The sequence below is a fragment of the Malania oleifera genome, chromosome 8 (assembly GCF_029873635.1).
Source record: "Malania oleifera isolate guangnan ecotype guangnan chromosome 8, ASM2987363v1, whole genome shotgun sequence".
In the NCBI taxonomy this organism is placed as follows: domain Eukaryota; kingdom Viridiplantae; phylum Streptophyta; class Magnoliopsida; order Santalales; family Ximeniaceae; genus Malania; species Malania oleifera.
Window position 1 is genome coordinate 65,083,917 of NC_080424.1, and position 16,219 is coordinate 65,100,135.

Here is a 16,219-nt window from a genome sequence, read left to right on the forward strand (position 1 = left end):
TTAAATGTAAATATTTGCCGATAAATATTAAAATATATGTAATAATTAATAATACTTAAAATCATATTTAAAATCTAGTAAATCCTTAAATTAAAGCTTCAAATTTCTAACTCCTTTTACCCTACGTACTATTTATCTTCATGGACGGTTGCGAAAGTCAAAAGTAAAATTAACCTCATCAAAAGTCTCACTTTTAAGAAATACAATATAATTAATTATTTAATTATGCATTATTAGAAACAGTGCCGCGGCGCAGTGCGTGGTGGCCAAGTCAGCGGGGTTTGGTCGCCCATCCGACATGGAGAACTCCCGTCGGGGACACATCGGTCATTTTACCTTCGCCGAATAACCAGGGACGCTTTGGTCATTTCACAACAACATTTGAATTCCGCTGCCCTGCGCTGCCTCCCTTTAAAGCGAAATTCCCAAAATTGGAACTATACGGTCTACGAAGCGTCGTCCACGCGTCAACGATCTATACGGCGGACGGCACTAACTTAATAAATACTCATTGTCAGATCCTCATTGGTCCACGTGTCGGTAACAGATGAAACCGCTAGTGGTATTTTAGTCCGGATCAGCGGTTTCGCATCTCCGCGAGTGATGCACGCATTTATACACTTTCCTCATATAGCTGCTGATGTAAATCAGAACGACCGAAGCACCGATTGCGAAACCTCCTCATTTTGTCGCCATTAAAGCTTCGCCAAGTAAGCTCTCTCTCTCTCCTCTGAGCTCTTCTCTTTCTCTCACTCACAGGAAATGATGTTCTCTTTTTTCTTAAGTTTATTTTGTGTTTCCTGCATCGATTGCTGATCAATTTTCTTTCGGTCCGTTTGTTTGCCGAGAAATCGACGGAAAAGAAAATTAAATTTTGAAGTCGTTTTTGAATGCTTAGAATTGGAGCTACTGGTGGTCGTGATCGAGACTCCGACTCGATCTACTATTCTTTTCCTGCGATTTCTAGGCTGGCAAACGATGTGCTGTTGATTTTCTCTCTCTCCCTCTCTCTCTCTCTCTCTCTACATTATTTCTCTCTCTAACGAGAATTTGAAGGAAGAAAACAGATTAGATATGGGGAGAGGAAAGATCGTGATCCGGAGGATTGACAATTCGACGAGCAGGCAAGTGACGTTCTCGAAGCGGAGGAACGGGTTGTTGAAGAAGGCGAAGGAGCTTGCGATCCTGTGCGACGCGGAGGTCGGAGTTATAATCTTCTCCAGCACCGGCAAGCTGTACGACTTTGCGAGCACCAGGTCCCTCTATTCTTCGTTATTTGCATACCTGAACTACCTTATTCATCTTCTTTTACTTTTGTAGATTACTGTCAGTTTGTTATCTCTATATCCATAATAATATCCCTGACATCTTTTTTATAACTGCAAACTAGAAAAGAAGAGTACTACTTAGTTCGAGTGCATTTAATATACTGATTAAGCTAACCTTTATAGATTTATATCTTTCTGATCTTATGATAATGCAAAACATGCAATATATTTTCTAGGTAGCTCTTTATTGGTAGCTAGTGATTTTTCCAGATGCACGAGGCCGCATCTTCGTAGTTTGATGATTCTGTATATATGATGCTAGAAATTATATTCTGATGATGATAATTAAGTGGATGTATGACAATAGTTGTCTGTGTTTGTTGTTCATCTCCTTGAGATGATCATCAAGGATTTGTGTTAACACTTTCAATATTTCATGAGGATATAAAGATGTGGTTTAGTAATTTTATTTGCATGATTTGGGTTTGTGGTGGTGTCACTGATTGTGGCCAACAATAGGTCTTTGAACATATATATGTATAGTTGCATTGAGGAGGAATTAAGTAGAGCATGGAATATTGGATGATTCAGTGTTGCATAGCTTTGAGCAAGTTTGCCGTACTGATCATTGCGAAAATGCTCCCTAGGTAGGTATATATAGGAATACATGATTAGCTCCGAAAAATCATGAAGTAAGAATTTGTGCTGTTGTATATAGATAAATATTTTAATTAACATGGACAAAAAGTTTAATGTGGATACCCATACTAAGATAAACAGTTACACTGTAATAAATATATGAATCATATCCTTGATAAGTGGCTCACTTTCCCATTCTTTTTTGGGGATCAAGATGGAGGTTTAACTTTTCTTGCCAGCATATTTATTGCCTAGGATATTTGTTAGTATTTATTATGTCATGGTATCTTATAAAAAAAAATTGTGATATATATTGTAGTTTCATAATTGTTATTTTTCAAGAATGAATGGAAATCGACTTGGAAATTGGTTTCTTTATTTTGTGATGTATTTAATACTTTGATATTTTTATTTTTTATTTTTTATTTTTGGTTAGAAGACGGTTGAATTGGCTAGCCCATTATATTGTTCAAGTAGCTAAACATTGTGAAAAGAAGTTATGTCTCACGCCTTCTTTCGGTCTATGTAATGACTCCTTAAAGCCCTCATTTATGGATGAAGGGATGTTAATTTGAATGAATTCCTTATATTTTATTTTAAAAAAAATGAAAAGTTATAGAAATACTTTTATAGCTATTTTAAATTATACATGTATCCATAGTCCGTACATATTGTATTGAAATGATAACACCTATTATTTTCCAAGAAAGAGTGGAAGTTATAGAAATAATAGGGAGTTATAGAGATATTTTAGAACTTTAAAATATAAAAGAATTATTGGTTTAAATTACTTTTGTATCCATGGTTTGTAGATATAGTATTTAAATGATAACTTGCAAGCCCTAGGGCATTTCAACAATGATAAAAAACAAATATTCATAAAAGAATATCTCCTCTTCCCTTAATTATTAATATATGTGTGTGTACATGCATGTGTGCCTATGTATTGTATTCATTAATTAGTTTATTAGAAAGGAAATAGCATTTACTTAGAAATTAGGATCTCCAAAACCCAAGACTATGCAGTAATTGTGATTCATATATTAAGGGTATGAGTGTCAGATATAATTTATAATCTAGTTTGTGATATAGTCATCTTTTGGTCCCCTTTTTTGACCGTTGGTATATGTAAAAATATGTTAGAAAATCTGCTTAAAAAAAATGGTTTCTTTTTTTTCAGTGGAAATATTATTACTAATATCATTCCTACTCCTTTTGTTTTTAGGGACCTTGGACAACACCAAGGTGTTGTTAAAAAAGATTTCCTTACCATTCTATCACTATCAAATATTTGATATTCTAACTCAACACTAGCAACTAATTGATTCTTTTTTACAAACATCAACATAGGATTTCTAAACTTAAGAATTTAATTAATATTATACATGCTATGAAGGTTTTTTTTTTTCGTTTTTATATAATTATGTTTTGACCCAACTTAGATAATATTGACTTCCTTGCTTGTGAGTACTTGTACAAATGGTTTATATATTCCAATTTGATCCTTTGACCATATGATATTTAGAAGAAAATCACAAACTTTAAATATTGATGATGAGGAAGACAATGACCATGACAACAATAACGATGACAATGATTGCCAGGACGATGAAGAAGAAGAATGATATATCAAACTCAGTAGATATTATATTTCTTAACTATTCTCTAACCTTACTTGATGCAAGTTTCAATTTTTTAATGATAAAAATATGTAGAAGTTAGGGTTAGGAATGTGAATTACGAACTAGATTCAGGTCTCATCCCGAGGCAAAAGGACAAGACTAGAATAGTGTCGATGCTATAGAAGAGAATGATAGGGAGAAGGGAGGTTAAACAACGATTATGAGAGCAAATGTAAAACAATAATATAGAAATATTGCAAAAACAAGAGCGAATGAGAATGTACATAAGAAATAGAAAGAAGCACTATAAGCTAATTGTATAAATTTTGGGATGACGAAATGCCTTTACATTATCTCTTTTGTTTTATACCCTTTTTGTTGTTAAACATACATGGTTGATTTTGTAATAGACACTTGAGAAATGGTGGCTAAGTGTAGCTTTGCTCTTCCACATGTCCATGTTTGAGTATTCACTTGACTATTTAGCACAAATTAGGCCAAGGTTCTATGTAAATGTTTCTTCCTTAAACAATTACTCATCCCTCATGCAAGCCTTAATTGACCATGGAGTCGTAATATCACTTGGTGCATAACAATCATATCATCACATACTCAAATATACCTTGGAGAAAATGCATGACTATATTACCCTAGTTTCTTAAGAATTTAAACAAGTTTTTTTTTTTTTAAAATAAAATAAAATTATGAAGCTATATGACCTTAGGCTTCTTTAATATATGTTTAAAATTTGTTTAAACTCACTATTGTTGTACTGTTGAGCTTGCTTTCAACACACATCTATATCCTACAAACATTATTAGTGATTTACATTATGATTCTTCCATATTCCCCCCTTAGTTCTTTTACAACTTGATACATCATTTTGTTCCTACTTGTTTAAAGATTCCTTCAATCGTTTTGCCATCAAGTATTTATTCAAGCATGATAGTTCAAAAATTAGATTGAGGAGTGTGTTAAAAAATGAAGGATCAAGTAGTGATTGGTAATGAACTCCTTTGCTAATCGACAAGGAAAAATCATAATGGCGAAGATTGACTCTTAGGGTCTTAAGATGAAATCTTCATCCTAAAGCTAGTCTTCATCACTCCATCCCCAATTGGATACAATAAATTTCTCCCTATATATCAAATAAAACACTTATGGTTGAGTGTCCTCCTTGGACATGATTTCCTAGAAGTTCTAAGTCTATTATTTGATTATAGTTAAGTACCCTAATAAACTATATCACCTATATAGACAGGTCTGAAAGTTTTAGAAAAAGGTGATGGAAGGCCTCTGATATCTACAATCTAATTTTAACCACTTAACTAGGTTTGGTACCAAACAAGGCAATAATTTGAGAAACTAGCAACTTGATGTTACCTAGCTCAAATAACTTTGGGTTTATGTTCGACCAAACCCCGGTGTTGCCTCATGTTTATGATTCACCTATTTGATGAGCGATTTTGCACTATGTTAGAATCTTCCAAAGAATATGCATTAAGATACGAACAACTTATTCTGGTTTCTTAGTGGTGATCAAAAGAAGGGATGAAGCACCAGTAAGAAAGAGCATGTGGACTTCTTCTTATACTATATATCTTTATAAACTTATTCTTAACTTAGTTCAATCAAAATTATGGAGGCATATGAAAAGTGGATAATTTTTTGGCCGAGGATATATAGGCTGCTTGCACTAAGTCCCCAAATACTCTCACTTATACAAGAAAATAGCAAAGAGAAGTGTTTTGAAGAAAAAACATTGACCAAACCATGAGTCCCAAAAATGGGCGCATGTACCATTTCGCTCAAATTTCCGAGTTAAACATTACAATAAAGCAAAGCTCAACAAAAGGACTCGCCAATAGCAATTATGCCCCCCCCCCCTTTTTTTGAAAGGCAAGAAAGTTTTCCTAGGTAACTTTATTAACTCCATAAAAGCTTTCAAAGCCACTTATAAGATGAAGTACGACCTCAAATACATTGCCTATATGGAGGAAGTCAAGGGACCAGGTCATTAAACACACATGAAAAGCACATCATTAAGTACCAAAGGAGGTTTATTGAATTATATCCCTTAGGCCACCTACAATCCTTATATTCTTAAGGTTATATTCACTTTTTTCCCATTATTACCTTAAACGAGTTCCTTGCTTTGGATGTTCGATTATCCTTAAGCTGATACAAGGCTCAAAGATTTGGAAGTTTGTTAGGGCAGTATAGTTTTAATAATAGGTGGTCTAGCAAGTATTCTTTCCAATAACCATACTTGAGACTCACGAGCACTGTTGTTTTTACATTCTTCTCTTATATTTCATAGTGCCAAGAAAGAAACATATGAGTTCCAAGCAAGCACTTGAAAGCTCCAAATTAAGTTGCATTGACCACTCCTATAAAACAAACACCAACCTAGAGTACTAGCCAAGGAGAAAGACCATTAAAGGGAACCTAATTCATAAGAGAAACACCACTGTAGCCCTTCAAAACCATGAGCCAAACTTGTATTACTTAACCATAAATCAAATGTGTGACTGCAAAATTTCCTCATATGAAAATACAAGCCATACATTTTAATTCTAAAATGTCGCCTTTTGAGATTCAATCAATTAAGGAAGGAGGTCTTTTGGACAGATGGTGAAGGCTCATAGTGAGATTTAAAAGGAACATTGTAGTTTAAGTGGTCCTTTGAAAGAATCAAAACAATAGTCTAAGGTAAGTGATCAACTCTAAGCAATTTAGAGACTTGCAACCTTTTGCTAACTTTAAGTCCACTATTCTCTGGCTTATAATAATGAAATGATTTATTCCTCGACTACAACTCTTAGTATGAAACTTCATTTTGTTGCTAAAATCCTACCATATACCTAGATATGTTCTTTTTAATAACAAATGTGCTTTGCTAGATATAAGCAAAAAGGATTCAATGGAGGCCATCTTTAACTCATCTTAGTCTTATACCAATCTAATGTGGTGAAGGTAGCTAACTTTATCTTATTAACCTTCTTAAGCAAGGATAGTAGAACCTTCTCTTAAATAGATTGAAAAATATTTGATTAACTATCTAGAATGAACTATAGCGACTAATGAGAAAGGATAAAATAGACTCTCTCTCTCTCTCTCTCTCTCTCTCTCTCTCTCTCTCTCTCTCTCTCTCTCTCTCTCTCTCTCTCTCTCTCTCTCTCTCTCTCTCTCTCTCTCTCTCCCCACGTATCTATATCCCTAGGTGAGCTCCTGAGCTTATTCATAGCTAAACAGTACCTCCCCAAATATCCAAGCGTAAGAGTGATTTAGACAAGAATATTGCTTTATTTGATCTAAAAGCAAAAATATACATACACTTGATTAGCAAACAAAAACACTAGCAATTGAAAAGAACAAATGAATGGCACATAAACAAAGTCTCCCATTTATAAATCAAGCTGGACAATAAATCTTACTATGCTAATGATGAACTCAACTAATATTATCCATTAGCCAAGGCTATAAAAGCTAAAAAAAGTGCATCCCAAGAATATCTAAGCAATAATTTAGCCTTTAGCAAATGCTAATAAAATAAAAAAGGGAGGTGAGGGACTCACTAATAAATGTTGAGCCCTAGCACTATTCTAAAGGCTATAGAAGAACTTAAGCAAACCTGGCCTCACCTTGATTTCATTCTCAATCAATTGCAAATGTTTTATAGCTTGTAATGTGGTTAGCCGAAATCTAATGTAATGAAATCATATGAACAAAAACGAGTTTATACTCGTTTTTTTCTCTCCAAAGTCCACCCAATTATCCCATTAATGCTTTAACATCATTCAACCAAATAATTAATAGTGTTCTAAACAACCATATAGTCTATTGCCATAGTTGGCCAATGCACTTTTAACTACAAACTTAAGATAGACTCAAACTTTAGTTCGACAAATATTTAAGTTTCATTATACAACTTGTTTGATTGACATTATTCCACAAATAAGGGTACTATTACTTCAAGTTTCAATAATTAATTAGTTGATCACGACAATTACGCTCTAAGCCCACTTACTTGATAAGAACACCTCTTTAACATTCCATGAACAAGGTGTCACGGGCCAAATATTTCACACCTTTGTGAAAGGACCGCGCAGTGCTAGCTAAAACCCTCTTGTTTAACTAGACAACCTAACATTTACCACAATTCACCAACAAAACACTTTCATTGTCATTAAAGCAGATATTAGCAGAAGCAATAAGCAACTTATGAAAGTAGTAGCACTTAAGCAGTAAACATTGAAGCAACGTAATTTATTATCAATACCTTTGTTAACAATGTGTGTTTAGCAAGGGAGGCAAGTAGGCTAAACGAGTTGACAAAAGCTAGTGAGTTTTACAAGTTGATGAACACTCACCCTCCCCTAAAGAGCTTTTTATGTTATTCTCACTCTAACACTAGGAAACATAAATATGACCAAGGAGTCATACTCCCCTTTTTAGCCTAGGGAAAAACTATCTCTGAAAAATAACCCTATACTAGTATTTACATTATGGAAATCCATCTTAAACACACCATACAAGTGATCATAGGAAAGCATAATGTCTTGAATAAGCTCGGCTCGTGAAACTCCCCCATTTATGCAGTCGACGTCCTAGTAGAGTTTGACACTAGGTACACTTTAACTTTATCCATGAACAGTTGGATATCTTTCGTAGAAACCCAATTGATTTCTTCATCACCAATGCCTTTCCACTTCACTAAGAACTCCTGTCGCTTCTTCTTTAAGGATATAAACTTTATGTCTACAAAAATGTCTTTAACTTTATGCCTATCGAGTTACACTGTCTTCAATTCTACTCTGGTCGATTGACTTATGCTTGAATCTTAGGTGTCGGTATTGAATGACTTGAGGAATCTAACGTGAAACATGGGATGCATTTTCATCCAAATGGAAGGGTCAATTTTGTAAGAGGCCTTCCCGACTTTGGCTAAGATGGGGACTAGTCCTTCATACTTATGAAGCAGTCTCCTATATCATCCTTATAGTGACCTGATATGTTCAAGATTGAGCTTAACAAGCACCAAGTCACCTACGTTGAAGTGTTGCGGTCTTCTCCCTTGATTTGCCTACTTCTTTATCCACTTAGAAGCTTTCTCCAGGTAGGCTCATGCAATCTCTGCATTCTCTCTCCATTCTTGGGTGAAAATGTACACCCTAGGACTTTTTCCTCTGTACGGCTCGTCCACTATGTGAGGTAATAGCGACTTCTGGCCTGTAATAAGCTAAAAAAGGCTCCTATTGGTTATTGAGCTCTTTTGGGCATTGAAACAGAACTAAGTCACATCAAGTAATTGCACCCAATTCTTTTGGTTGGCATTGACGAAATGATGTGAGTACTCTTCTAGTATCCCATTATATCTATCCATTTGTCCGTCTTCCTGTGGATGGTAGCTCAAAGAGATGTCAAGATGTGAACCAAGGATTCTAAAAAGCTTTGTCTAGAAGTTGCCGGTGAATCTTGAGTCTCGGTCACTAACCATGTCTTAGGGAACACCCCAATACTTCACAATATTCTTATAGAATAGTTATGTCGTCTCCTCTGCCGAACAGTACTTTGGCACGGGTATAAATGTATCGTAGTTTCTATTACCATAAGTATAGACCTTGTAGCTACCACTTTGGGTAGGTTGGTGATGAAGCCCAATGAGACACTTTCCCATGGTCTGGATGGTACAAGTAGGGACTCCAGAAGCTCTGTAATCTTCTCCGCTCCACCTCTTCTTGTTGGTATATGAGACAAGTTTGAGTATAATCAACCATATCATCATGCATATGCAGCCAATAATACCTCTGCTTTAGTAATTCCAAAGTGCATTGACATTCTAGATGTCTAGCCCACATCGTATCATGACAATCCCTTAATATTGTATTCCTCATATCTCTAGCTCGTGGCACAAAGAGTCAACTACCATGGGTCATCAACAATCCTTCTTCCATCCATAACAGACGTGCTTTTCCCTTTTTCAGTCAACTTCATGAGGTTATGTGCAACTAGATCTATAGCTAAATTCTCTTTGACCCCCTCTCGCATCGATGTGGTAATGGTACTCACAGTCAAGTGTGTTACCATCTGTAAGGTTTCCAACTCGACCTTCCTATTTAGTGCATCAGCAACTTAGTTCAAGCACCCCACCTTATGCTCAAATTAGAAATCAAATTCTATCAAGAATTCCTACCATTGGCCTTGCTTGGGTTTCAAATTTGGCCATGTGAAGAAGTGGCTAACACCCAAGTTATTCATTTTCACCACAAACCATGACCCAAGTAATGCTGCCACACGCGGAGACAATGTATCACTGCTAGCATCTTCTTCTCTTGCGTTGTGTACTTTCGTTTTGCTTCACTAAGATTATGACTCTCGTACGCAACAGGATGTCCCTCATGTAACAAGACTCCTCCAAGGGCATAGTTCGATGCATCTGTTTGGTTTCATGATGTCCGGAATAGCAAGTACCAGATCTCTCATCTTGGCATCCTTCAAGTCATCAAAGGCTACTTGGCACTTCTCTGTCCAGTTCCACCCCTAACCCTTCTTTAGTAGTTCTTTCATAGGAGCAGTTTTCTGCGAGTACCCCTTTATGAACTTCCTATAATAGTTGGCAAGACCAAGAAAGGAACGCAACTCCTTCACTGTTGTTGGGATCTTGCATTCTTGAATCGCTCTCATCTTCTCCATATCCATACTGATCTGACCTTGCTCAATTACATAACCTTGAAATTTAATGCTTTACTGAGCGAAAGGGCACTTCTATTTTTTCACATACAGATTGTTCACCTTTAGCTTGTCAAGCACCTTCCATAGATCTTCTTTATGTTCCTCTAGAGTGGAACTGCAGACAACAATATCATCCAAATACACCACGACAAACTTTTTAAGGTACTCACAAAATACTTAGTTCATCAAGGTATAAGCTATCGTAGGTGCATTCGTCAACCTGAATGGCATCACCAAGAACTCATATGCCCCATACCACGTCACACAAGTGGCTCATCACCATCAGCAATTCTCACCTAATAGTAACTTGACCTCAAGTCGAGTTTAGTGAAGTACTTGGCATGAGTTAGCTTATCAAACGGATCAGCAATCAACAGAATAGGATACTTATTGTGCACTCTCACCTTGTTAAGAGCACAATAGTATACACACATGCATCTGCATACTTCCATCATGTTTCCTCTAAAGCAACACCGCTGCTCCGAATGGTGCTTTGGACAGGCGAATATATCCCGCTTCCAACAAATCATCAAGTTGAATTCTTAACTCTTCTAGCTCTGGAGGCACCATCTGATATGGTCCCTTAGCAGGTGGTTTCACTCCTAGAAACAACTCAATCTCATGCTACACACCCCGTTGTGGAGGCAAGTTGTGAGGTAGCTTATCCGGCATCACCTCCTTGTACTCATCCAACGCAGCTTGGATGGTCGTAGGCACTAGCTCTTGGCCTACTTCTTCCCCTACCATCACCATGGCTAGATATGTCTGCTAACCCCTTGTCAATCCTTTCTTAAGTTGCAAGGGTGAAAGTAACTTCTCATCATCTCCTTTCTTTGCAACAACTTGCAACATATAAGGGTTATCTCCCATCAGACATAGGGAACCAGCAAAAGGCATCGGCACTGCCTTAGTCTCCCTCAAGAATTCCATTCCCAAAATGACTTGGAAGTCATCCAACAACACCACTGTGAAATTTGCATGACCTGCTCACTACCTAAGCTTCACAGTCACTTGCTTGGCTACTACCATAGCATGTTGGGCTACAAAATTCACCACTTTCATGTGTCTTCAATCTTTCTCCAAGGATAAGTGGAGTCTCCCTACTACTGCTTGTGAAACAAAATTATAGGTAACCCCAATGTCAACCATGACACATGTACTCTTCCCATTGATTCTCAAGTCCACAAATATCAATCCTTTTGCTTGTGTAAATTTCAATGCTTTCGTCTGCTCTTCTAATGCATTTACCAGCTGCATTGCTCCCATCCTCAGGGTATCCTCTTCCCCATCACTTTCCACTACCCACTCTGCAGTGGAAGATTGAAAGGCATTGAGTGATGTCTTGTAAGGGGCACTTAACAACTCTCTGATGGCCTCGACACAAGTAGCATGAAATTCTACCCTTTCCAGTGGGTGTGTTGAACCCCTCAGACTATGCAACTTATTTTGAAGTTGATGCCTTATAATTGGCTCCACCACTTTTGGGTTTGCCCTTCTTGAAAGACTTTCCGCTGTTTCCACCTACGCCACTCTCTTTTGACGAAGCGGTATTATCACCAGTGTAGTCAGTCAAGCGTTTCACAGCAGCTTATGTAGTAGTCAAGTCTTAAATACTTTGCCTATAAAGTTCTTTTCTTGCCCACAGTTTCAACCCCTCAAGAAAATAGAATAGCTTTCCTTTTCCGACATATCCCTAATGTCCAACATCAAAGCAAAAAATTATTTCACATATTCCTTGATTGACCCAGTATGCTTGAGGTCTCTTACCTTCTTCCTAGCATTGTACTCAACATTCTCAGGAAATAACAGGGCCTTGAGCTCTCTCTTCAAGTATGCCCAACAATCCACTACACAGTATACATTTTCAATTTCACTATACTTTATACGCCCACCACAGTTTAGCGTCACTAACCAAGTACATAGTTGCAGTTTCCACTTTCACCTGTTCTGAGTCCATCCTCAAAGCATGAAAGTACTGCTCCATATCAAACAAAACGTTCTCCAACTCCTTGGCATCACGGGCACTTATATACATCCTGGGTTCTGGTACCTTGGTCTTGTTAAACCCCAGAGTGTTAGAGTTTTCCATAATAAGAACCATCACATTCATCGCTGCAGTAAGATCAACAATCTAAGCTTGCAAGGTCTCCAAAATATGGTGAAAGTCCTCTGAAATTTTAACTATTGAACTTTGTTGATGCTTTTGCGATCCCTACAATTCATTAACATGTTCGATCAGTCGGGCCATCTCTATGACCACATTGTTGGCTGTCGTCTCATCCTATGCTTCCAGCACCTTAATTCTCTAAACATTAGTTGGCATGTTCATTTACCAAATCTTTACTAATCCCACAATGAAGGCAACTGAATTCAAATAGAATGTAACCAAGCTCTGATGTCAAGTGTCATGGGCCAAATATTTCACACCTTTATGAAAGGAATGTGCAGCACTAGCTAAAGCCCTCTTTTTTAACTAGCCAGCCTAGCACTTACCACAATTCACCAACAAAACACTTTACTTGTCATTCAAGCAGATATAAGCAGAAGCAATAAGTAACTTATGAAAGTAGTGACGCTTAAACAGTAAACATTAAAGCAATGTAATTCATTTATCAACACCTCCATTGACAATGTGTGCCTAGCAAGGGAGGAAAGTAGGCTAAACATGTTGACAATAGCTAGTGAGTTGTACAAGTTGATGAATACTCACCCTCCCATAAAGAACTTTCTATGTGATTCTCACTCTAGCACTAGGAAACATCGATATGATCGAGGAGTTATACTCCTCTTTTTAGCCTAAGTAAAAACTATCTCTGAAAAATAACCCTACACTAGTATTTACATGATGGAAACACATCCCAAATGCACGATACAAGCTGTCATAGGCAAGCATAATGACCTGAACAAGCTCGGCTCGTGACGACAACATCCTTCCAATTTTGAGGTCATTTTTGTAACGCATGATTCCTATAACCTACAAGAAGAAGAACCTTCCAAATTAACTCTAGTAGAAATGTAAAAGATTTAGGTCCCATCCTCTTGTTATACATCCTTTTGACTTTCTTTTTCTATACAATAATACAATCTAAGGCAAAGAGCCTTGCCTTTTCTTGGTTTTTTAGTTTAGTCGACATTGCATGGTAATAAAGACCCTTGTCTTACTTACCTTGTGTAGCTCTCCTGTGTGATAGAATTGTGACTTCTAAAGGAAGCATCACATCATGGTCAAATGCCCATAACCAATCATTTAGTAGTCTTTGTGTGCCCATAACAATTCTAAAAGGAACTAATGCCAACCCTATATTTTCTTCTATCATACTTTCAATGTGTCTGACCTCTAGAATTGTTTGTTTGTTAATTTGGTGCGCCCATCAACTTGCGCATTAAGGGCTTTTGAGTTATCCCGTAAAGCTTGTCCTCTAGTATGCGTCAAGGTTAATTTCCAATACTTCTCTAGGTTGAAGGGATAATAGGGATTCCCTAACAAAGACTAGGACATGCCCAAACATCAAGAGCGATATCATAAACCTTAAGGTCGATTAAGCGTAGCTCATTGGCATCTACATTTCCTCCTATCTATATGGGTTCTAACTAAACATTTTGAATTGTTTTGACATAGTTGAAACCCTCTTCCAATATGGATTTAGTCCTTAGCTTTCACATTTGAACTAAACTTTCAAATAGCTAATCAACAACATAAAATATCCATAAATTTTCATTAACTAAACTCTTATGCTCAGAAGTAATCCTAATGTGCAAGATGATTGTAAGAGCTTTATAGTTGACCTAATTATAGAAACATACTTCTTGTTTGTGGGTGAGATCATGACTTCCAAATACCCCTTAGTTTGTATTGGAACCATTGAAACATAGTTGCAAATGCCTTTTTTTACTTAAGTCCAAGCAAAGATGATTTGTCAAGAAGTTAGCCAAGACTTGGCATTGACAACATTCTGAAGAATATATTATACATTCTGAAGAATATATTATAGAGCAAGTTTATAAAGGGCAATGGTTCACTTCCTAATCTCTCCACATGTAATAGGTTGCAATAGCATGTACTTGATAATATCTACTTTGCACAACAGCGGAAGAGTCATTGGAAGTAAGTAGTGTCAAAGATTTGAATAGGAAAGGAATAAATCTAAAAGCATTTTTTTTTTCACAAACAACTAGTTGGATCCCAAAGTCATCAAAGCACTAAGTTAATATACTTTTCGCCTATACCTTGCATTATTCTCCTAGGGAGGAGAGATCCTATAGATTCTTCTTCTATAGAGACGAATAATGACAATAGACTACGTTGTCAGAAGGGATCGTCATTGATGGTCCGTGAACCAAGTTCTTAACTTAAAAGCATGATAATGCTTTTCTTCCAATAGAAAATTTTGCTCCTTAACTTTAACACCAATATAAATTTCTCAATTCCCCCCATCTTTGTTGGAGATAAATGTCCTAAAAAGTTGATTTAGCCAAGTAGTCTTTGAAATTCTTTCTTATATGTTAGTGTTCTAACTTATATAATTGCCTTAGCCTTATTTTTTCCACATTTATTCCTTATTTGTGCACTATAAGTACAAAAAGTTCCTTGGTATAATTTCAAAGGTGCATTAAGGGTGAGCCTTTATTACTACATTATCTATATGAACATGTCATGGAAGATGAAATTCATCACTCTTTGGTATGTAGCATTTGTGTTAAAGTAGGTCAATCGATATTACTACCTACTCATACATCCCTAAGGTGGGCACTAGAACGTTGTTTTATGACTACTTTCATGGGCAATGACTATTTGGTTATAGCCCACATGTTTATACATAAATCTTTGCCTGTTTTTTATTGGAGCTAAATCTACCAACATTTTTCTTCTGGTTTAATGTATTTATCTTTAGGGTGATGATACATTAGATTCTAAAATCAGCATTTGCCGTGAGCTCACAATTTTTCTTGATCACTAAGGATATATATTGAAGGCCACTTGACATATCTAGTTGTCCTTGTGAAGTCAGCACTAACAAAATATTTTTATTTCCTCATTTACCTTCTTAATTGATCACCTTTGGGGCCACCCTTCATGCCAATTGCTCGTAAACAATGAAGTTGGCTTAATTATCATCCCTATAAACCATTCTCCATTTGCATTTGACTCTATTGAAGAAGTTTTCCAATTTCTTCTCTTAATCTTGTCCCTAGTAACTCCTTAAAAGCATGCAATCTTAGCATAAATTGGTCATTAGTTGCTTAATGAGTTGGTAGGCTCGACATACTAGGAACAAATATCTTTGTCATCATGACTTGTCAACTTGAAATGAATATCCTATGGGTCCTCCTTTAATTTGTTGTTGTCTTTAATAAGTGTGACGTGGCTATATACTCATTATATAATTTGTCCTCCATAGTATAAGAATCCATTATGAATAGTTTCATATCAATCATGACTATATCCATGATTATAATTTACCATCATAAGATAAGATATTATATAACCAAGATACACGCATAAGTTGGAATAGATATAATCTCTTCCCAAGACATTGCAATTCAATATGGAATGTATCATGAAAAGACTTCCTTCCTAGTTTTAGATTTGACTATCAATTAACTAGAGGAGTTCCTGTCTCTTGGTCTCTTCACCCATAAATCATCTATCGTCATTTCCCTAGGTATTCACTTATCAATTTGCTTTACAAGCTTAATAAGCAAGGAAACTATCATGATATTGTCATTTGCCCAAATTTCAACCATCACCCCAATAATTAGTTTCCCTTTAAAATAGAAAATGAATTAAAGTAGCTTGAGGTTGGAACGTAAGTTTCAATGGCTTATAGAGTGCCATTATAGTTATTGCATCCTCTATAGCATATCTCTTAGTGGACGAATTGATCTCCGTCAAATTTGGACTTGTCATTCTATTTTTCCAATATCGCCATTCAACACTCCTTTCTTCCCAAGGGA

The 16,219-nt window shown here is 36.3% G+C and overlaps 1 pseudogene; it reads left to right on the plus strand.

Annotated features, from left to right (window-relative positions):
* Positions 1-639: 639 nt before the first annotated feature.
* LOC131162711 (MADS-box transcription factor 23-like) overlaps positions 640-16,219 on the plus strand; it is a 75,338-nt pseudogene continuing 59,758 nt past the window's right edge.